At 44.1% G+C, this 21968-nt stretch overlaps 1 long non-coding RNA gene across 4 annotated transcripts; it reads right to left on the bottom strand.

The window, feature by feature from the left end:
* Positions 1-114: 114 nt before the first annotated feature.
* Positions 115-12305, bottom strand: LOC148054491 (uncharacterized). Of its 4 annotated transcripts, none has more exons than XR_015706673.1 (5): positions 12215-12305; positions 10881-10998; positions 8924-10802; positions 7839-7902; positions 115-4782 (listed from the first exon to the last, which is right to left on the bottom strand). It is a non-coding gene; the product is annotated as an uncharacterized LOC148054491 (long non-coding RNA). The 4 variants fall into 4 exon arrangements; XR_015706674.1 differs by lacking the exon at positions 12215-12305 and having other exon boundaries at positions 115-1780; positions 4584-4782; positions 10881-11072; XR_015706675.1 differs by lacking the exon at positions 12215-12305 and adding an exon at positions 7437-7738 and having other exon boundaries at positions 10881-11072.
* Positions 12306-21968: the final 9663 nt, after the last annotated feature.

Below are 21968 nucleotides of genomic sequence, written 5' to 3' on the forward strand. Positions count from 1 at the left end.
TTCAGCAATGAATTTAATCTATGGTTTCAGAAGGAACTCTGTGCTGCAAAAATCAGTTTAATATGTTCCAGGTTACTTAGGGAATCACAGGGACTGGGAGAGAGCACAGATCACTGCTCAGTACCTGCCCCTGTAGTTCTGGATGAGAATTTCCATTTATTGTTATTAATAGAGCATTAAAGGGCTTGAACACATTCCAGAGATGATGATAGTACGTATCTAATGGATTCCAATACTGTTTCTATGTTGCAGACAAAAGCCTGCAACAGTAGTCTGTTGCTCCTCATTAATATATCTGCTTATGAACTGTATGTGTTGCTAGTTTGTCTCCCTCAGCAAATCCTGTTTTTCCACCATCAGTTCAAGCAGTTGTCCCAGCTCTAGAGGATTTTGCTGTTGACTCCAGCGAGGCTGAGCACGGCTTGGGGGTGTTTAGTTTCACAAAGGGCACACTGTGAAAGCCACTGCCTATGGGCTTCAGCAGAGATTCTCACCTGGCAGTGTTTTGACCCAGCTGTAATTTTCAGGCTGCATGTCTTCAGTTTATCACAGAATCTTAGATGTGCGAGTTGGAAAGTCGATCCTTGTCTTCAAACCTGATTTTTACCGACACTGGAGCAGTTCAGCCATGGATTTATGGTCTTGACAACCTCCAACAACAGGGATTCAGCTGCTCCTCTGGGTAATCTGTTACAGCGCTGTGCAACCCTCCTGGTGAAATATTTTTTCTTAATGTCCACTCTGAGCCTCGAAGCAGCATTTTTTTGGCCATTGCCCTTTGTTACGTTATCTGACATTATTAAGAAAGCTTCAGCTCCATTATCTTTGTAACTGTCTTCAAGCAGTCACAGGCTGCAGTTAGACGACACTTAAGGCTCCTCTGTGCCAGGCTGAACAAGTCCAGCTTCCTCCGCTCTCCTTGTAGGTCATGTTCTCTAGGTAACCAGCTTGGTAGCCCTCCAGTAGACCAACTCCAGTTTCTCCACATCCCTTTTGTACTGGTTGTGCCAAAACCGGATTGTATTCCAAATGTGGCCTCCCCAGTGGAGAAGGAGAGGAGAACAAAATATTCTCCTCTCCAGCAGAGGAGAACAAAATATTCCCTCCAGCTGCTGGGCACTTTGAGCCAGTCAGTATTGCTCAGAATGCATTTTGTCGTATTTGTGATGAGAGTGCACTCTTGGCTCGTGTTCCTCTGGGCATCCACTGTAAGCCCGGTTTCAGCAGGACTGCTGCTCTGCCAGTCAGCTCCGAGCCTGTACTGGTGCTTGGGGTTATTCTTCCCCAGGTGAAGAACCTTGCATTTCTCCTTAGGTTATGGTTCTTCTGGATTGAAGCCAGGCCATTTGGTGTGTCAGCCACTCCCCCAGCTTCGCATCATCTGCAAATTTGCTGAGGATGTATAAATTATTGATGATGATACTGAATGATAGGAGCCTCGGTATCAATCCGTGGTGATCAACATGGGATGGCCTCTCAGCAAAGACATTTTTTCTGAAGTTCCACCTAGCCAATTGATGAAGGCTCATCCATTTCATCCTTAAATAGGCATCCAAGAAAGACCAGATGTATCGCTGTATGGATGGGCCTTTTTTTAGTTGTTGACAGTAAAAGTAGCCTAAAGTGCTTAGCTCAGACTTAGATCAGATGAATCCTACCTGCAGCTACTAAAACTCCAGATGTAGAAGCATCACGAATCAAGAAGGATGTTTTTAAGGTATGTTTGCTCCTGTGTCCTTGGTTCCCTGTCCGAGAATTTTGTTCATTCCTCCATTCTCCTCTGGAATGAATCAGATAGATACCCAGTAAATCACAGGATCACAGAATGCTTTGGAATGGAAGGGTCCTTTAAAGGCCATCTAGTCCGTCCCCCCTGCCATGGGCAGGGACATCTACAACCAGATCAGGTTGCTCAGAGCCCCATCCAGCCTGGCCTTGAATGTTTCCAAGGATGGGGCATCTACCACCGCTCTGGGCAACCCGTTCCAGTGTTTCACCACCCTCATTGTGAAAAATTTTTTCATTGAGTTCAGTCTAAATCTACCCTCCTTTAGTTTAAAACCATCACCCCTTGTCCTGCCACAGCAGGCCTTGCTAAAAAGTCTGTCCCCATCTTTCTTGCAGGCCCCCTTTAAGTACTGAAAGGCCGCAATGAGGTCTCCCCGCAGCCTCCTCTTCCCCAGGCTGAACAACCCCAGCTCTCTCAGCCTTTCCTCACAGCAGAGGTGCTCCATCCCTCCGATCATTTCTGTGGCCTCCTCTGGCCCCGCTCCAACAGCTCCATGTCCTTCCCGTGCTGAGGACCCCAGAGCTGGACGCAGGGCTCCAGGTGGGGTCTCACCAGAGCAGAGCAGAGGGGCAGGATCCCCTCCCTCGCCCTGCTGGCCACGCTGCTGGGGATGCAGCCCAGGGTACGGTTGGCTTTCTGGGCCACAAGAGCACATTGCCGGCTCATGTCCAGGTTTTCATCCACCAGTACCCCCAAGTTCTTCTCCTCAGGGCTGCTCTCAATCCCTTCATCCCCCAGCCAGTACTGATACTGGGGGTTGCCCCAACCCAGGTGCAGGACCTTGCACTTGTCCTTGTTGAACCTCATGAGTCCCATTTCTCCAGCCTGTCCACGTCCCGCTGGATGGCACCCCGTCCCTCAGGTGTGTCAGCTGCACCACTCAGCTTGGTGTCATGTGCAAACTTGCTGAGGGTGCACCTGCTGTCTATGTCATTGATGAAGATATTGAACAGCACTGGCCCTGGTACGGATCCCTGAGGGACATCGCTTGTCACTGACCTCCATCTGGACATGGAGCCATTGACCGCTACCCTCTGGATGCAACCATCCAGCCAGTTTGCTATCCAAAGTCCTGGGACAGTTGTCTCTGGGGATCAGTTACTCCTAGGCAGTATGGATGAGTCCACATGAGCTTTGGCTCGCTCTGCCCTTCACAATGTCCTGATACTATCTATCCCCATAGGCCCTGCCTAACGCTCGAGCATCCTCAGCATCATGCTACAAACCACCCTGCCGGCAGGCCTGCCTGTTACTTTGGGCACTCTGAACTGAAAAACTGCTGCAATGAAACGTCAGCACTTCCGCCTTTGGGCCATGGAGGTGCTGTATGGAGGCAGAGGAGGCCCAAGTGCTATGCAGTGCAGTTGCTGCAGGTCTGCTTCAGAACGACCTAACCATGAGGGCCACCTTGCAAAGGCTGTTGTCGGTAGCATCAGCCTTGTTGTTGTCCCCCTGTTAGGAGACGTGGTCTCATGGTTCAGTCTGCCTCCCGCAGAGCAGCAATGGGCTGTACTCTGTCAGGTGCACTGCTGGGATCTAGGGGTTGAATGACACTTTGCTTCCTGAGTAGCAGAATTAAATTCTGCTATTCCTTACACTGGAGCAAGATCTGGATATTTGGAGAAAAAAATCAGCCTCTTCTCTTTCTAACTGGCCTACACATTTTCATTCAAACCAGGGATATAAATACTCGTATCATTTATACATACATATACAGCCCCACAAAGCAATATATATATATACGCACCCATATATATACAGCTATATATATATTTATATATATACAGCCCCACAAAGCAATTCTCTTTTCCATCTTGGAATACCCTTGGTGATACCTTGGGTGAAGAGAAAGCAATTTCCAGCTCTGCTGCTATTTTTAATTTTAAATTTAAATTTTAAAAATAGTTTGTTTCTATAGGAATGTGAAAAATGTGGATCATTGGGAACAGTTGTTTTAAAAATATAAACTTGTATTGTTACCACCAGGAAAGATGGGTAAATTTTATATAAACTCACATACTTCATATATATAAAGTTAGGAACTGTTATGAGCAGTTAAGAGATAGAAGGGTTAAATCTGGAGCCCAGTAACCTTCATCGTGTCCTTTTTAATGCAGTAAGATGCTGCACTTAGACTCTGTTCCCACATGCTGCTCTAAAAGCATTAGGAAAGAGTAAATTGTTTTTAAAAATATTTATATTTAATGGCTATCTTGCAACTACTCAGCAAATCTCTACTGGCTCTTTTGTTCCAGGCTTTTAGAAATAAGTACATTATCTGATTTTTGCAGAATAGTGCTCTTTCCAACTAACTGCAGTAATAAAATGGTTTCACTGGCCATCTTAAACATGAGTGATAGTTTAGATGAGCCCATTCTCTCAGATATTTAGAAATTCTCCCTCTGCAATTGATTGCCAGCTACACAAAACGGGGTTTGGCATTATTATTATTAACTCCTGGTTATAATTTTTGACCAAAAAAACCCTGTTTTTTTGAAGAATCATTACTTCATTGGAAATAGCTATACTGCAATGGAATCAAATTCTGGTCAGCTTGTTCCTGCACATGGATTCATTGAATTTGAGTGGCCTCCTAAGACACTAACATTACAGAGACATATCGCTACCCTACACATTATTCACTGTGAGCAGCCCGACGGTAATGGAAGTGCTATGTGAAGTTACGAACGGGCACACTTTCGCAAGGCAGAATGGTGATGGGAGGGGAAGTTAACTACCAAAAGTGGTGTTCTGGTTGTTTCTATGCTAGGCAGAGAGTAAGAAAGAGTGTTACCTTTTCCTTGGCTTTCCCTGTAAAAGAGCAAACACCACGATGCCTCGAGCTCCTTCACAGTTCAAGTCCGTGGAAGTTGAGGAAGCACAGCGCTCTGGACAGCTGGGTTCAGATCCTTAAGAACACTGCTTTTCTAGGCTCGTGGTCTTTTTCAGTGGAATTCACGGGTGTGACAAATGTTTGTGTTGTACTTTCAGATCTTGAAGAGAAAAAATATTTATGTTTTAACTCAGTTTTCACAGTATTTGCTTGTACTATTTAATGCAATAAAGTAATCATGTAATTAGTAATCATCAGTTCCAAAAATGGTGGCATCCACAGGAACATGTCCCTCTTGCCTGAACCACTAGACAGAAAAGCTTCAGAAGATTTTAGAACATTCCTGCACTGGCCCCTGTGGATTGACAAAGCAACATAATGTCTTACTTCTGACTCGTGTGGGATTTTTATTTTTGCCCACATCTGCCTTTATTGTTTAATTTAACGGATTTACAGGCTATTCCTGGGAAGCAGACTGGTTCCAGAATTGTTAATTAAGTTCTACGGCCAAGAAACAGCAAACCAAATGATAAATTGGGAGCCTTACCGCTGTGGCTATCTGCTGCCTGAGGAGAGAGTTTGTCCCAAAATAGCAAGGAGTCTCTCCCTTGTCACCCCATTTATTTTTATTAAAGAATCTGCTCTGCGGCGATGTCTGCCAGGTAATTAGCCTAGTTTCAAGTGGCCCTAATAGCATGTGGCATACACTCAGCCTTCTCTGTAAACTAAGTACGACTCCATCTGTGTACAGCCTCTAGGATGCAGCTTATCACTGCGAATGACAGACAGGGGCACGTTTTCTGTTCATATACACTGGAACAGCTGGAATGGAAACCGCTCCAGAAAATGCAAGCAAGGAATTGCCAGGATGAATGTAATGAACTATCCAGCCACCGACCTCAGAGTCCATGGAGGCTGTAGAAGAATGGCTTTGAGCCTTTACCTGGAAATTTTAGAAAAGGTGTATAGGCAAAATCTGGAGGATATGATCATATCACTTGTGGTGTAGCTTCAGGCTCTCCTCATGAACACAGCAGACAAACGAGCCAGGGTGCAGCGACAGCTAGAGTAACACTCGCCTAGGTTGTTGCCGTTTCATGGACCAGGCAACACTCTGCCTCACCACATTGTTTAGGGGATATACGCTGAAGACGGAGTTAAACAGAGGACTCGCGTGATGGGCAAGGTATTTATACCTTCCACATTCCACAGAGCCAAAGAACAGAATGGGAGTTTATATAAGCTTTTATATAAACTTCATGTGGTCTTCTTAAGGCCGCCCAACCCAGAATTCAGCAGACTGGGTAAGAATTAGTTTTGCGCAAGTTTGAAGTGATCTCTTGTAGCTGCGGAGGAGAAAGCTTGAAAATATGTACCACAAAGGCACAAGAAGCTGGACGTAGTTAACATTAAAAATACATGACTAACTCGTTGGTAAAAGTCAGCATCGTGGTTTTTACTGTCTAGCTCACAATTTCTGAGCATTTGGATGGCAACACCGTGTCCTTCACAGAATTGCCTTTGGGTAAATCCTATACTGTCATTCCTGTATTGCAGATGGGGAAATTGAGGCCAAATGTGCTCTGCCTAAGGTCTCACGGTGAGCCAACAGCACTGTACCGGTGGCATCCAGAATGCCGACACCTGCTCCTTGTACTTCTTCAGCAACAAAGTTTTCAGTAAAATCAGCAGAAATGCAGGATGATTGCATGCCCTGAAGAGACTGCAAAGACTTCTGAACAGGAATTATGAGCTACTGCATCAAAGGCCCCATGCTTGACATTTATTGGCTTTTTGATGAATGTTGGGGTAATTTTACTGTCAACAGTTTCTCATTAGGAGCCTGGCAATGTTCTTTCTGGCCATTATCTTGCTCAGTATCACATTGGGTTGCTACAAAGAGCAGAGATTTTATGTAAAACCCATCTATCTCTGTAGCTGCAAAATTTTCTAATAATTCTACATTTAAATAATCTCATGGAAATGCTGGCTGCCGTCTCTAAGCAATTAGGAGAATGGACAAATGGTTAAATTTCCATGAAGACCTAAAGCTATAGGACAAATCTCATACTACAATGAGCAGGACTCATTTTTCTTGATTTCACTGGCATTGCACCTCGATTATACTAATTCTGAATTTAGCCACTGAGTAACGCATCCCCATCCTGTTTTACACTCGCAAAGGAGGGAAAAAACCATCAGAGCTGTACCTTTCTCACTCTCCACTGTACGGTGTACCATTTCCTGGCTGCTTCTTGTTCAATATTAGGAATTATTTTTGTCAAACCCATAGCTTTTATAAAAAGAAAATAGTAGCACCATACCCCTAATACCATTGTGTATTTGGAAAGGGGAAAATCATTCATTAACCTTTGATGTGGCCAACTGTAGTAATTTTCATTATATGACTTTTAAAACAGTAGTTATTTTAAGTATTTGTATCCTGGAGTCGTGATAATGGGAGCATCACAGGATTATTGTATATTTTATTGATTATGCTTGTTATATAGAAAAATTTGAAAACAAAACCAGATAATAAAACAACAAATTGAATTTGTACTACTAAAATTTAAGCCAGATTCGTGGATTTGATTCATGACTGTTGTTCATAGCTACTTAATGCAAGAGATTTTCATTTTCCCTCCTTAGGTAGGACAGTGTTTTCAGCCTGCCAAAACCAAAACTTGTAACGCTGTGGAGTTAACTGAAAACAAGAAAACATTCCTGTAGCCTAGATCAAAACGCAACCAACTGTTTAACTTTCATAGCAGTGCAAGTTAACCTGTTGGACTTAATACAGATACAGGTATTGACCTCATCCACCGGTTCTGCTGAAGGAAAGTCACCTCCTGGAAAGGCAGAACAGGTCTGGATGGCAACATCTTAGACTGTCTGCAGCTTGGCTCATTAGAGCCATATGTCAGTGAGGTCTGATGTAATGGGCCATGTCTACGAGAGCAGAAGCTCCAACCATAGTCTGCTTTCTGAAGGAGTTTTTAAGGACAAATTAACTGCAATAAGAGAATGTTGACATTCAGGCTGCCTCAGCTGCCGATGACAGAGAAGCTGTTAAGTCTTCCAAAGTGGCACTCAGGTTTTGTTCCAGCTCTGTCCTCCTATAAACAATTACAGTGGATGAAGTCATTTTTGGAAAGATGAGCGATGTTTTCCCTGTCAACTCTGCACTGTCAACATCAAGGATAATGTGATATATACCTGCTCCGGTCTTCTCCGCTTCCTGGCCCAAAATCATTCTCGGTGTGGACACCGAGTGATGCTTCTGGAAAGAAACAATAAAGGATTAGTAAAACGTATATAGAACATGGGGGAAAGGAGAAAGCAAATGAACACATGAAGTCATTCTCCTAATATGGTCTTCAGTCTAGGTATGAATATTTTGGTTCTTGTACCTGTTTAATGAAATATACCCTTCATGCCATTAAAACTTTATCATCTGCTGTTTAAGGCAGTTAATCCTGTAACAAAAATCTCTTATTGTGAGTGTTAGGATATAGTGTAAATATAGACATGGCGAACACTTCTGAGTTAGTCTCCCTTCTCTATCAAGACCTCACTAGATTAGGTCAAAAATATTTTAAAATTAGTGTGCTTTTTCTTGCTTTTTTGAGTCCTTAGTGTGAAGTCAGAACTATTATTCCCTTTTTTTCCTCTCCCTCCTTGAGGGTTGTTTTTTTTTAATGAATGCTGAGGTTCTTATATAAGTACACAAATCTGGAAAGCTTTACCAAATACCACATATCACAGTTTAGCAACTGGTAACCCTGCCATAAATACTGGAGTGGGGGAAAACATCAGGTTTTAATGCAAAACCTGTAAGAAATGAAGGAGACGTAACAGATGAAAGAGCAGAGTAATGAGAGAATTTGGTTGTCTGAAAGAAGGCCCTGCAGGAGAAATACTGATGTGCTCTCCAGAGCACCCACGCAGAGGAGTGGAAAACTCACCTAGTTTACCCCTTGGGTACTCATTGGGACCAGCAAGAATATTCATACAAGGACAATGAGCCCCTTATTCATTAGCCCGAGGTTATTATTAATTATCAATATTATTACTTATTATTGTTGCTATTATTATTGCTCTAACCCACTTCATACAGTGACATCACTACAGTTCAAGAATTTAAATTTCGATGTCTCCTCCCCATAGTTGGGCTTGGAAACTGGTCTTAATCGCTGAAATCAGAAGCCTCTGCTGCTTGAGCTGGGGAACAGCATTTGCCTGGCAGCAAGAAGAGACTTTTATCCTTTTACGTAGCCTGTGAAAAAACACTTAGTACTTACCATGTAGTCAGCATGGTGAAATGGAAGTTGTTGAAGATAACAGTCCTTTTTGTTTGCTGTCTGTCACTATTCCTGTAAGCTTTCAGTCTTTTTCCACGTGAGCATTTATTCAGAGCAGACAATCCAGGAATACTTCCATGGACAGCCTGAAACCTTTATGAGGCACTGGATAGTTGAAATGCAACACCAATTTATTCAGCGCTCACAACTACCAAACTAGCAAATCCAAACAGTACATTTACCACAGCAAAAGTCCTGGTAGAGAGCTCGGTAGCAGTTCATAGGCTAAAAAGAACTGTTAAAATGTCCTAGACCTTTCCCATTCATCACTATAATATTTAAATACATTCCTATAAGCCATTTGTTAGATAATTCTGAAATGTAAACAAGAGGAAAAAAGATTTCAAAGCCCTGGGCCAAAAAAAACCCAACCCTGGATTCACTTCCTGGCTTTCTCACAAAACTCCAGTGTGACCTTGGGCAAGCTGATAGAGGCAGAGAAGAAATGTGACTGTCTAGTCCAACCTCCTATTTATCATAGGTCATTTCTTCTTGGCCTGCTTACCCCAATATGGCATTTGACTGAATTGCAACTTTGGTTGAGCTAAGGAATTATCTAACTTTGTGAAGAAAAAAAAGAAAAAAAAAAAAAAAAAAGAAGAAAAAAAAAGATGTCAACAGTGTGATCCATTCTTCTTGCAGTCAGAACCTGTGGCTTATTTCTGCTTTGAATTCATCTGACCACAGTTTCCAGGCAGGGTAATCGAGCTGCCTTTTTGTGGGCTCAGCTAGATCTTCCAGTATCTCAGCGACCTATATGTAAAATGGGACTGATCATTCTTTTTTTTCGCTATCTGTATCTGTCTTTTCTCTGCAGACCACAAGCTCTCCAGGGAAAAGCTGGCTCTCGCTATGTGTATGCTCAGTGCCTTGCACAACAGCTTAGACTGGACTCATCTTTAATGAGGGATGAGTGATATGTAGCTTCTAAGTTACAAGAGTAGAAAGACATACAAAAATCAAGCAATAAATCTCAAAAATCTCTGTCCGAGGGCAGTTCCTTCAGTTTACTACAGATCCTCAGAAATCCTTGTTTGCGGTACAGCAGAAAATACTTAATTTTTAAAATGATGGCACTACGTAGCAAAGTGTCAGCAGAGGGCAGTAACAGCTCACATCTTGAAGCAATTCCCGGTTAATCTGTTGGGCCAGTTCTGCCAGTGTTGTTTTTCTACTTGACCGCTCACTGGGAATGAGCTCCTGGTTTAAGCAGGCAGCCCTCTGAACAACATGTGTGAGAAAGCACTCCTGGAAGTCATGCAAGTCATGGGTCTAAACTCTCTTCTCCCACTTTCCCTGCAGCCCCTGGCTTTGCATCCTCACTGATGATGTTGGAGGACCAGTTGTAATCCAATAGTCAAGATGGGCAACTCGGTACCAAATTCTAGGAAGATCTTGGGAAGAAAGAGGAGACCCTGTTCTGCTTTAAGAAATACACCCGTGAGAAATACAGATGTGTTTGGGGACCTGGACCATTCAGCAGAGCGCAGTTTGGGAAAACCTGGCTGTTCTGGCTTTCCTAGGGAGTTTTAATTTTAGATCCACATGAGTTTGTGCAGATTGGTAAGAGGTTCTGGAGGGAACAAGTGGTTCACAAAGACCTTCCAGGAGACTGGATCGGCAAGCCAGGCAGAAGAGGTGAGCAAGGTGTGACAATCATGCCTTCATGCCTCAGATTTTCAGGAATAGGTAGCAATCCAGAGGATGGGTCTCCCAGCCAGAGTTCAACCAGCCAGGATCTCAGTGTCGCCTCTTCCACCCTTCTTAACAGGTGAACTAAGTGGCACCATCCATTCTCTCTGTGACTCAATGTCCCCACCTATGAAGGAAATTATAAAGGTCTCGGTGACATACTAAAAACAGTGAATGATAAAAACTAATCCATCGTGCTACTCACAGCTCGGTGATAAACTGATGCACTTGTCAAACTGCTGGCCCAGAGTCTGCTGGGTAGAGACGAAAACTGCTGAAGGTGTTAGTCCAGATGGACTGTAAATGCCAAGGCACAGCAGGGACTGTTGAAAAGTAAAAATATTCTCTCAAGTCCTCTCCCAGCAGGAACAATATTTCAATTGTAATGCAGATATCCTGCCAAGTCATTCCATCCCTCAGGGCAGGTGAATACTTTGCAGGAGTCTGCAATGGTAATCATTCGACTAGTGTAAATATTAAAGAATACAAATGCCAGGTGTCTCTTTATCTGAGCTTCAGTTTTACGCCTGGCTTCATGAAAAGTAAGAAAGCGTGATAACCCATAATGATACCATTAATAATATTTGGAATTTCAGGGACAACTCATTATCAGCCTGAATCAACCAATCCTCCCCCAGTTCCCATACTGTAGAAAAAGGATGGGGAGCAGTTACATTAAAGGTCTTTCCCAACCTGAACAATTCTCTGATTCCACATTGTTCAAAGCCACCACGGTGAGGAAAGCCTATAACTTCAAACATCAAAAGAGCCCGTGTACCGGGCTGTGCTGAAGCTGCGGAGGAATTCAAATAAACAACATTCAATGACCAGCTCTGGAATGCAGTGAACCCAGCTAGGTCAACAAGCACACCGATAAGCGTGCAAGGTGGCAAGCGGGGTCCAGCCCAGGCTAAACCTCCCGGGGCCCATGGTAATGGGGTAGAGGTTACATCAGCTCTGTGCCCGGCAGCTTCTGGACAACTCTCACCAGCAGACTGAATGGAAGATGTAATTTAACTGCTTCATTGGTTTTTACTACAAAGGCTCCACTCAGACTAGAGTCATCCCTATCAGTCATGATTCAATGTCTTTTCCACTAGACAACCTTTGGTCCTGTTGTACAACTGTGCTCCTACACAGCTGAGACAGAGGTGATCTGTGCTCTCTGTTTCATTTTCCTCTCTGCTACTTTTGATCCTTCTCTGACTCAGTGTGGAGGCTTAAGCTGGTTCACGCAGAAGCCATTTCAGACTGTGGCCATCTGTAACCACAGGAATTGAGCCACCGCCACTAATAACACTAAAAGCAAGCAACTGAAACTTTGAAAGAAAAAGTAAATGTTACCTCAGACTGATAAGCAGCTTTAATAACAGACCTGGCAAGACAGTATTTTAAGCCAAAAACGTGCTAAAGAAATATTTTTCCCACCTGTTTTGAAATCTTTTCTTCAAAGAAGCTAAAATATTGGTTCTAGGAAAAAGGTACTGAACACCAGTTTTAAGCAAAGGGGATTTTTTTTCTTCTTAATTAAAAACTTACCTCTTAAAGGGTTTAAACAAAAGTTTATGCAAGCATTTCCATATAGATGAAAAAATAACCACAACATTCTGTTAAGCGGACAGAATTCCTGTTAAGGTGGTGGTTGCATAGAGGATACAAAAATAGCTGGTAATATAAGTATATACGGGATGCCATTAAGAAATCAGGTGCTAATGAGACTGCTGAGGACTGACTCACACCTGCCCTGTGGCTATTCCATGACAGCTCTACCAGGAGGTGTCTCTAGCAGCCGTGAGTCAGATCACTGCCTCTGTGTCAGTCCTACAGGAAACTCCCTACAGAAAAGCTGGCAGGTGTGTCCTTAAAGGCAAAGGAACCAGGGTCTTCCCATGCTTTACCTCTTCCAACTGCAAGAACAGATCACAGCGGCAGCTTGGAGTGGGCACAGATAAAAGCAGCCTGAGAAGTCTCTGTACACTGGCACAGGCACACACCCGTCAGCATTGTAAAGGTACAAAAGATGGCTGTGCACCAGTTTTGTTCCTGTTGGTCCTTGAATTGATGTTGGCTCTGACACTCTTGTGATCTTGAACGTAGGCCTAGAGGACGGAGTCTTTACTGCCTGAATTAAAATCCTGCCCTCAATTACCCTAGGCAAGGTTAATGACTATAATTTATTAAAAGGCCTATAATAGTTTGTTAAATGATGTTGAAAATGGTAGTTTCGTGAAAACAAGTTACAAAGCGTCCCAGCAAACAAAAGGTTTGCCCTGTACTTCCTTTGAAATGGAACCGTTACAAGCCATGCATTTGTCACCTCTTTTGGGCCAAGAACAATGCATTAACGTGTACCTACCATATCCATACAGGTGCCCTATACCATACCGTTTGTTGGTGTGCCAAATGCCACTGCATGACGGTTTCCTTCCCATCATCTGCACTCCATGGGCTTCACAAGAACGGCACCCATAGCAGAGTCTGCATGGAAAGAAACAAGTGAACCAGCTGTAAACCACCTCTCTCATTGCTGTCTTCCTCTAGCAATGCGGTCTCAGTGAAGCAGCACCCTTCCTTCTGAGAACCAGCAAAGTACCCACAGGCACTACCTTCCAAGAGACAAGGGCTGGCAAGAGAGGGAGGGATTAGTGCACAGGTGACCTCACCTGTTCTGTTTGTACTGATGTCATTCATAAAACACTTTTAGAGCTATTAAAGAAGAACTCGATATTAAAGACTGGCAACGTTAATTTGGTATTTAGCATTTGCAAGAGACCCTGCATGGCTGGAACTCAAAAAAGCCTCCAGCATTCAAACGATTTTCTCCTGTTCCCAGGGTCATATTCGCTCACTAGCCTATTGCAAATCTCCTGATATCCAGTGTCCGGAGCTTAGGTCCCCAGCCAAAAATGATATCCAAGCCCAGAGCTAATTGTCTAAGTTCCTTCTATAGTTATAAAGAGAAATAAATGCTTCAAAAGATCAAAACACCCGAAATGCTGGGAGGTACAGAGCTGCCTAGCAGTAGCTGGTAGGGAACTGATGTCTCTGAGCGCTTGGCCTTCACCAGGGAACTCCTTGGCAGCTGGAGTCTGACACATTGTGCTGAGCACAAGAATATTTTCAAGAGTAGAACAGGGCCACTGTTTTCCTCTTGAAACCCACAGATTATAAAAGAAACGTTTTTAATGTTATTTTGCACTTACATACAGTAACTTCGTGCTTATTTAAGGGCTGTAATATTGCTCTCATCTTGATATGACCCTTTTTTTATACACCTTTTTTTTCCGTCAGGAATGCCTCTCCCATTCCAGTTTTAGAGGTGCACAGAATAGCAGTGTCCCGACCTTAGAAACTGAGCTGTTAGCGCAAGATCTGGTACTAATTGTCACACTACCTCTTCCATCTGTCTTTGCACAGCATCAAGAGGAAAAGGGGGGGGGGGGGGAAGCAGTAACCAATGTGCTGTCATTCCTCGCTTTTAAGGGTAAGATTTCCTTTTTATGGGGAGATCTCTCAAATTATTTACTATCAGAGCCTAATATCTTTAATGGTACCTTCTTTTACCAAGAGAACAAATTAGTCTGTAAAAAAGCCAATTCTTTGCTTGTTGCCACTGCCAGCTGCATGCAAGTACAAAATTACAAAGCACTCACTTAGATGAAGTGAATACTTCATTAAACAATTAAGCAATAAGGCAGAACAAAGGCTGTGGTTTCCAGGGCTTGTTCTGTAATTGTATCCTACAGCATTAGGAGAACCAATGCTCAAGCACAGGGTTGCAATTTAGGCTAGGATTATCCTCTAACAGCCTTGTCCTGTGGGATTAGAGGATTGCCACAATGGGGAATTTTTTTATCTGTCGATAGCGATGTAAAATACATGATTTGTCCTTGAAGGTCTAGAGGTGAGGATTTCCATCCCTCTTGCCTCATCTTCTTGCTCTAACGCCTTGATTAGCTTTTATCTCTGCTCTCACTTTCTGAACCATGAAGGTTATTCACCAGCCCAGTTTCTACGAAGGTACAGTACATAGAAACTCAGTTCATAAGTAAATATCACTGAGTCTCCCCAAACACACTGTGGACACTTTGAGCCTGAGTGACACTGAGGATGGAAAATGTGTAAACCCTGATGTTGAACAAGGTTAAGTTTGAGCTGAAATTTTCTGTTCACCTCACACAGCATGTGCATCTAGTGAACTTTCAGGTCAAGCTGAGAGGCACCTGCAGAGATAAGGCAGATGCAGGTTTAGGTGGCTGATAAGCAGATTGTTTGGATTGCAAATGAAATTTAAACGTCTAAAGTCCATCTACATTCTGCTATAGAGGTCTAAACCCCTTTCTTGATCTAGTAAAGGCCTGATTCAGCTCCTAATGAAATTACCAGAATTTGTTCCACTGACTTGAAGCTGACCCTGGACAGAGCCCACAGCCCTACCAGAATCCCCGTCCAGAAGAGTTACAGAACATCCTGGATAACAACAGCAAGTCCTTCCCTCAGACATGATATATAAGGAATCTCTCCACGCTGCTCTCGTTCTCCATAAACCATTCAGTTCTACTGAAACAGAAAATACAGCTCAAATGCAAAATACAGCTCAATGTATGACGGGACACCCTGTCCTTGGGAACTGGAATTAAGATCATCCAGACTCATGTCATGGGCCAACGGAAGACCATTAGAAGAATTAACTTTCAGTTCTAACAGGAATCAAACCAGAAATTTAAAAAAAAAAAAAACACAAAGAAAAAAAAAACATAAAAACCCACAACAATTTTAAAAGACAAATTTCCAAGTATATGTATTTTATGCTCTTTTAGACTAAATCATCTTCTATATTTCTTTGATTCTACTTGCACTCCTCCCCTTTGGAAATAATATGATTAATATTTAATTCAATTCAGTGACATATGTCTCCGTTCCCCACAGGAAAATAAGTTGCATCCATTTCAAACTCGCTGACACTGGAAAATAACTCGCTGTCTATACTCATTGGGATGTATGGGAGAACAAACTATCATTAAATGTCAGAAAACATAGGTTTTAAATAGTAGAAGCCAACGAACAGCTATTAGGTATACTTTTCTATTGCATTAATGCTATAGGAACCTGCTAAAATTGGGCCACTTTCAACCAGATACTGCAAAATCAGTAGAAGGCTGTCCCACCCCCATCTAAACAGACAAAACACGGGAAAAGGGAAGTATTTGCTCTAAGGGTAGGATCTGCTGAAGGAAAAGATGAAGGATTAGATCCAATAAAGGATTTAGGAGCCAAAACTAGAATTTAAGTGCAGCTGGGGTACTGAATGCCAAAAATACACCCCAGCTCCCCTTTCTCTCCCCCCAGCTGAACTGCAGACAAACCCTGAGGACAGCACAACTCATTAGGCAACTTCTTACTCTCTAGAGTTGTCCTCATACCTGCACATCTTGTCTCAGCAGTGAGGTGCACTAACATCAAAAGTAAGGTGAGGAGAGAAATTAGGTCCAGCTTACTAGACAATTCACTAGTACACCTATCAGATTAGGCTCTGGAGCCACCAGCAAAGAAGAGGGATGTGGCTTGATGGAGAGAGAAGGCAGCAGGAAGCCACAAAGGCAATATGGAGGGTTCTGGGGAAAGAGGGTGGGTGAAGAAGCACTGGTGGGGTGGGGGTGATGGTGGAGGAGGCAGAAGGAATGGCTTGGGGACAGTGAGATGGCCTCAGCAATATAGGAAGGAGATAAGGTTCTGAAGAGAAAAGGGGACAGGGGTGAATCTGGGGGTCCAGAAGACAAAAGGAAGACTGTGAAGGCTGGCTGGAGAGGAGTTAATAACCACAGCTCTCGGTGCCTCCAGCTCTGCTTCTGTACAGGTACAGAACAGCACTGGCCACAGCAGCTTCAGGGCTATTTCTCAATTAAGTTAGAACATAACCTGGAAATTAGATATTCTTCTGGCTTAATTGCAAATAGGACTAAATGCTAAAGGCATTCTTAGAGAGTGCCCAATAAATGCTGTCTCTGCTCTCCACAGATCCTATCTTGGCCATTTTTTTACAGCAAGTGATGGTATCTCAAGTGCTCGTCTGGGAAGCATCAGTCTAGGAGACTCAGTTGCCTCTGAACCATCAGGCTGTTCAAACTCACCTCTCACTTTCCACACATGTACCCTAATCATCCAGGGGAGGAATGGAAGTTGCTCTCTGCAGCTCAGAGGACGGGATTTTAAACTTCCCATCTTTTCTTATGAGAAAGTTAATGTTTTTAGTTCTTTTGGAGCTTGGGTCAACATTTTTGGAGGTCCTTATTCCTGACCCTATGGCAGCAGATCTGGTTTCAGAGGTTGCTCTCTGTCTCCCTCAACCTAAAGTTTGGGTTTGTCCCATGACACTCTAAACCAAATGCAAAAATATCTGGGTAAAAAAAAAGATACACGTTGCTTCCAAAAATGTTCATAGAATCATAGAACAGCCCAGAATGGAAGGGACCTCAAAAGATCATCTGGCCCCGTCCTTTGTGGGAAAGGGAGCCTAGAGATTATCTAGCACCCTGTCCAGTCACATCCAGTCACACAAGCCCTATGAGGAGTGGCTGAGGGAGCTGGGGGTGCTCAGCCTGGAGAAGAGGAGGCTGAGGGGAGCCCTCATCGCTCTCTGCAACTGCCTGAAAGGAGGCTGTAGCAAGGTGGGGGTCGGTCTCTTCTCCCAAGTAACAAGCGACAGGATGAGAGGAAATGGCCTCAAGCTGCGCCAGGGGAGGTTTAGGTTGGATATTAGGAAAATCTTCTTCACCAAAAGAGTAGTCAGGCATTGGAACAGGCTGCCCGCCCAGGGAAAAGGTTGAGTCTCCATCCCTGGAGGTATTTAAAAGACGAGTAGACGTGGTGCTCGAGGACATGGTTTAGTGGTGGACTTGGCAGTGATAGGTTAATGGTTGGACTCCATGATCTTAAGGGTCTTTTCCCACCTTAATGATTCTATGATTCTATGATCTTGAAAACCTCCAGCGATGGGGACTCTACCACATCCCTGGGGAGGTTGTTCCAGTCAGTGATCGTTCTCACTGTAAAAAATATCTTTCTTATATAAAGATGAAACCTCTCCCGGTGCAACTTGTACCCATTGCCCCTTGTCTTCTCCATGTGGCTCCTGGTGAAGATTGAGCCTCCATGCAAATTGTAGCTGCCGCTTAAGTACTGGAATACTGTGATAAGATCCCCCCCGAGCCTTCTTTTCTCCAGGAAGGAAAGACCTAACTCCTTCAGTCTTTCCTCATAGGGCAGGTTCTCCAGGCCTTTGATCATCTTTGTGGCCCTCCTTCAGACCCTCTCCAGTCTGTCCATGTCTTCCTTGAATTGCAGTGACCAGAACTGGACACAGTACTCCAGGTGTGGCCTGACAAGCGTTGAGTAGAGTGGGATGATCATGTCCCTCTGCTAGCAGTGTCCCTGCAGATGCAGCCCAGGATCCCCTTTGCCTTCATTGCTGCAGTAGTGCACTGATGACTCACGTTCAGCTTGTTGTCTACCAGGACCCTCAGGTCCCTCTCAGCAAGACCGCTCCCCAGCCACACAGATCCTGGCCTGTACTGGGCTCTTTGGTTATGTTGTCCCAGGTGCAGGACCTTTCGCTCATCTTTGTTAAACTTCACACAGTTCTTGCTAGCCCTCTCTTCCAGCCTGTCCCGGTGTCTCTGTAAGATGGCTCTCCCTTCTGACATGTCCACCTCAGCACCCAGTTTAGTGTCATCAGCAAACTGGGTGAGGGTGCTTTCAATCCCATCATCCAGTGTTGAACAGCATGGGGCCCAGTATCGATCCCTGGGAGACCCCACTTAAGTAAAGACCATTGATCACCACCCTCTGAGCGTGGCCTGTGAGCCAATTTCTTACCCATCTCACAGAGCACCTATCCAATCTGTATCTTGTCAGTTCATCTTGTTTGTTTTAATCTAGATCACCACACAGACATGACTTGACAGCACCACAAAAGCCATCGAATTGGCACGAGAGAGGCAGCAGTGACATCTGGGCTGGGATGTCAGCCTGCTGCTGAGTCACAGACAAATCCCAAAGTTTTGATTACTGTAAGTTTATCTTGCTGTTTGGAAATTCATTCTGCCGGCTGGGCACTGAAAAGCAAGGCGTGCTGTGACAGCAAAGCCTTTCATCGGCTCTAGCTGCAAGCACCTTGCCAAAAAAAGGACATGGTCAATCATGAGGAAAAGTTGGATAAATAAGTCATGAAGCATATTTCGTGTGGGATGACTGACGGTAGTCAAAAATATCAGTGACTGTATGCTACCTGGTATTTGTACAATACTTTGTACTGTACATGGTCTTGGCTTGAGGTTTCCAATGGCCACTTTTATACAAATAACAAATCATAATACCATGTTTATCACAACAGTAAGTCAACTATAATGACCATAAACGTAACTCAACCTTCACCTTAGCTAAACCCTGTTTCCTTCACAGTTATCTCATATCTCGGTGCACATTTGTTGCCTGTTTTGTCTATCTGTTGCCTTACATTCAAAAGTTTTCTTTTTCAGCTTTCTAAAACAGGACTTTTTTTACTTTATATATACTGCCTTGTACAAGGGGACTCTGAATTTTAACTGTGGAGCTTTCTAAGCCTACTGAAATTCAAATAAATAACAGATAGCTTTCCATCACTCTACAGTTTCTTACTGCTCGGTTCTACCAATTGCTTATCAAATCCCGCCCACATGCAGCGGGGAAGAAAAAAAAAAAAAAAAAAAAGACCCAAAATGAAAACCATTTGTGAAGAAAGTCCAAAACAGGTGAATAAGATCCTCTTTGACCACAGTTGCTTAGTTCAACTTGTCTAGTCTCAGCTATTTGCAGTAATAAATATAACATGCACATTCTGTGAAAAGAAACTTGAATTTTGACTTGTAACAGAAGGAAAAGGAGTCAGATTGCCAAGAGGAGTTTTGCAAACATGGGTTAGTGGCTCTGGTTTGGGCAGCGTTTCCAGAGGGGCTGCAGAATGGGCTTCCCATACATAGGACTGTATTGACACCGAGAGTCTGGTATGTTGTGACGTCAATGTTGGAGTACGATAGAAGAAGTCAGAAGCGCACATAAAATACTGTTTTGCTTTATGAAGTAGCAACCAGAAATGTCAGTATCACATGTTAATTAATGATTAATGTTAGAGGAAGGAGATGCATGCCTGACATATTTTTAAACTGGTATAACAAGTTTTTACTGCGCAGAGGAGGGAAGTTCTCTATAATACATAGTAATGGGCTGTGTACTTGGAACTGTGCACCATAAATTTCTCCACCTTCAGGACAACCGAGTGTCAACACACAGTTGCTCTCCTAGAATAAAGTCAAATAAGCAGCTGCTAATGTTGAAGAACAAAGAAAGAAGAAAAAACATACAAATGATGATCGAAAGGACAAAAAACTCTTTCAGACACACCTGGGGTAGAAAAATGTCGACAGAGCACATTTTTCATGTAAGACTAGACCTGATATTACAAGGCGCTGAGAGTAAATCAAGAAATAAAGAAAATAACACTGTGGAGCTGACAAAGCCCTGGAACTGTAAGATCTTCCTCAAGGTGGTGTCCTACTTAGCAAGGAGAGCTTTCGCTCAGGCAGGGTGAGTTAGCATACACATAACGCTGTAAGAATACATTGCAGTTATCTAACATCCCACATCGACGAATCTCAAAGCACTCTGCATCCGCGTATTGATGTTCCCACACTGGAAATCCATAAAGTATATGCTTGCCTTTAAGTATATTCTTGAACTAAATATGTTTCCTGAAGAAAGATGTTCTCCTTAACCAGGGTCTACATGCTATATGTAGTAGACACCACTCCCACTTCGCTCCTTGATGAAATAAGGCGCTTTCCTCTCCTGCACTGTTGTGTAACAGATGTTACACGGGACAGTCATATGATCCTGTACCAAGAATAAAAAACAGAGGTGGGATTCATAGAGCCTAACGTTAGCAAGTTATAAACTAAGGCCTCCAGTTGAGAGAGACATGCAGGACTCTGGTCAGGCTTCACCACTCTACAACCACTGGAGACACGTTTCCTCACAACGTCATCTGTCCAACCTGTCTTAAGCCAGTGGAGATACCCTCTCTCTCTTGACTGTAGAACGACCAAACAGCTTAGATTAGCCACCAGCTTTACAATAACCAAAAATTACCTAAGGTAAATCTCTTTTTGGGATCTCAACCATTTGCTCTCTTTCTGGACACCACTCCTGCAGCTCTGGAGGACACTCAAGAGAAAGCTGCGGATTGGGGATGGTCTTACCATTTCCCAGCCCTCGCTGCCCCACATTGCACAGCTCCCCGGTTCTGCTCTGCCATCTATTTTGGCTAGGGTCGCATCTTTTTGAAACATCTCCATCTTCCATACTTTGAGGTACTTCCTGCTCTAGGAGTATTTCTGCCACCACAGCATGGGGAAGAAATAACGATTTCTGAGAGTGGCTTCAAATTTTTACAGTGTAATATAAGTCAAATTGTTAATTTGATGGCTGCCGTGGCCTTGCACAATGAAGGAGGGAGAAGACATGATTACTTGATAAATACCAGTGAGTGTGTTGATATATTAGCAATAAATAACAGTTCAAATAGACAATATTTGTTATTGAGCTGTTAAACATACAGGGTGGCACAGATTAACAAGGCATCCAAACCCCTTTCTTTTTTTCCTCACTGAAGACGCAGGCTCGGGCGGGGAGTTGGGCCAGTCATTTTCAACCCTCTTTCTTCACCTTTTTTCCCCTCAGCATTTCCCAGTAGCTCAGCGGAGGGACAAGCCCCACAGACACCAAATCCAACACAATTCATCCCTCATGATCGGGGCCGCCCGGAGGCGCCAGGGCCGGGCAGGGCTTTACCTCAGGGCTCCCAGCCGAAGCCAAAGGCATCGCCTTCCCCCGCACCCGCTGCGGGCCGTCATGGCGCCCAGCTGCCTCCCTCCCCGCCCTCACAGGGTGGCTGTGGAGACCCACGTCCCCCACTCCGCGCACACCGCTGTGGGGACACCGGGGACCGCTCCTCGGCGGAGCCATCCATCTCAGGCAGCGCTCAGAAGCGGGAACACGCGTTTAAACCGCGCTCCGCGGGGGGGTCTGTGGCAGCACAGCGAAGCCCCTCAGACCACACCGTACGGCGCGCTACCGCCCTCGGCCGCCTGGGAGGGAGGAGTACCGGTCTCATGCCCTGCCCCGAGGACCCGGGACAAAGGCGACCGTCCCGCCCGGGCGAGGCGGAGCCGCGATCGGCCGCCGCTCCCACACAGGACGA

The sequence above is a fragment of the Nipponia nippon genome, unplaced genomic scaffold (genome assembly GCF_047370975.1).
Source record: "Nipponia nippon isolate SJK-2023a ecotype South Korea unplaced genomic scaffold, ASM4737097v1 scaffold_3, whole genome shotgun sequence".
NCBI classification, from domain to species: Eukaryota; Metazoa; Chordata; class Aves; order Pelecaniformes; family Threskiornithidae; genus Nipponia; species Nipponia nippon.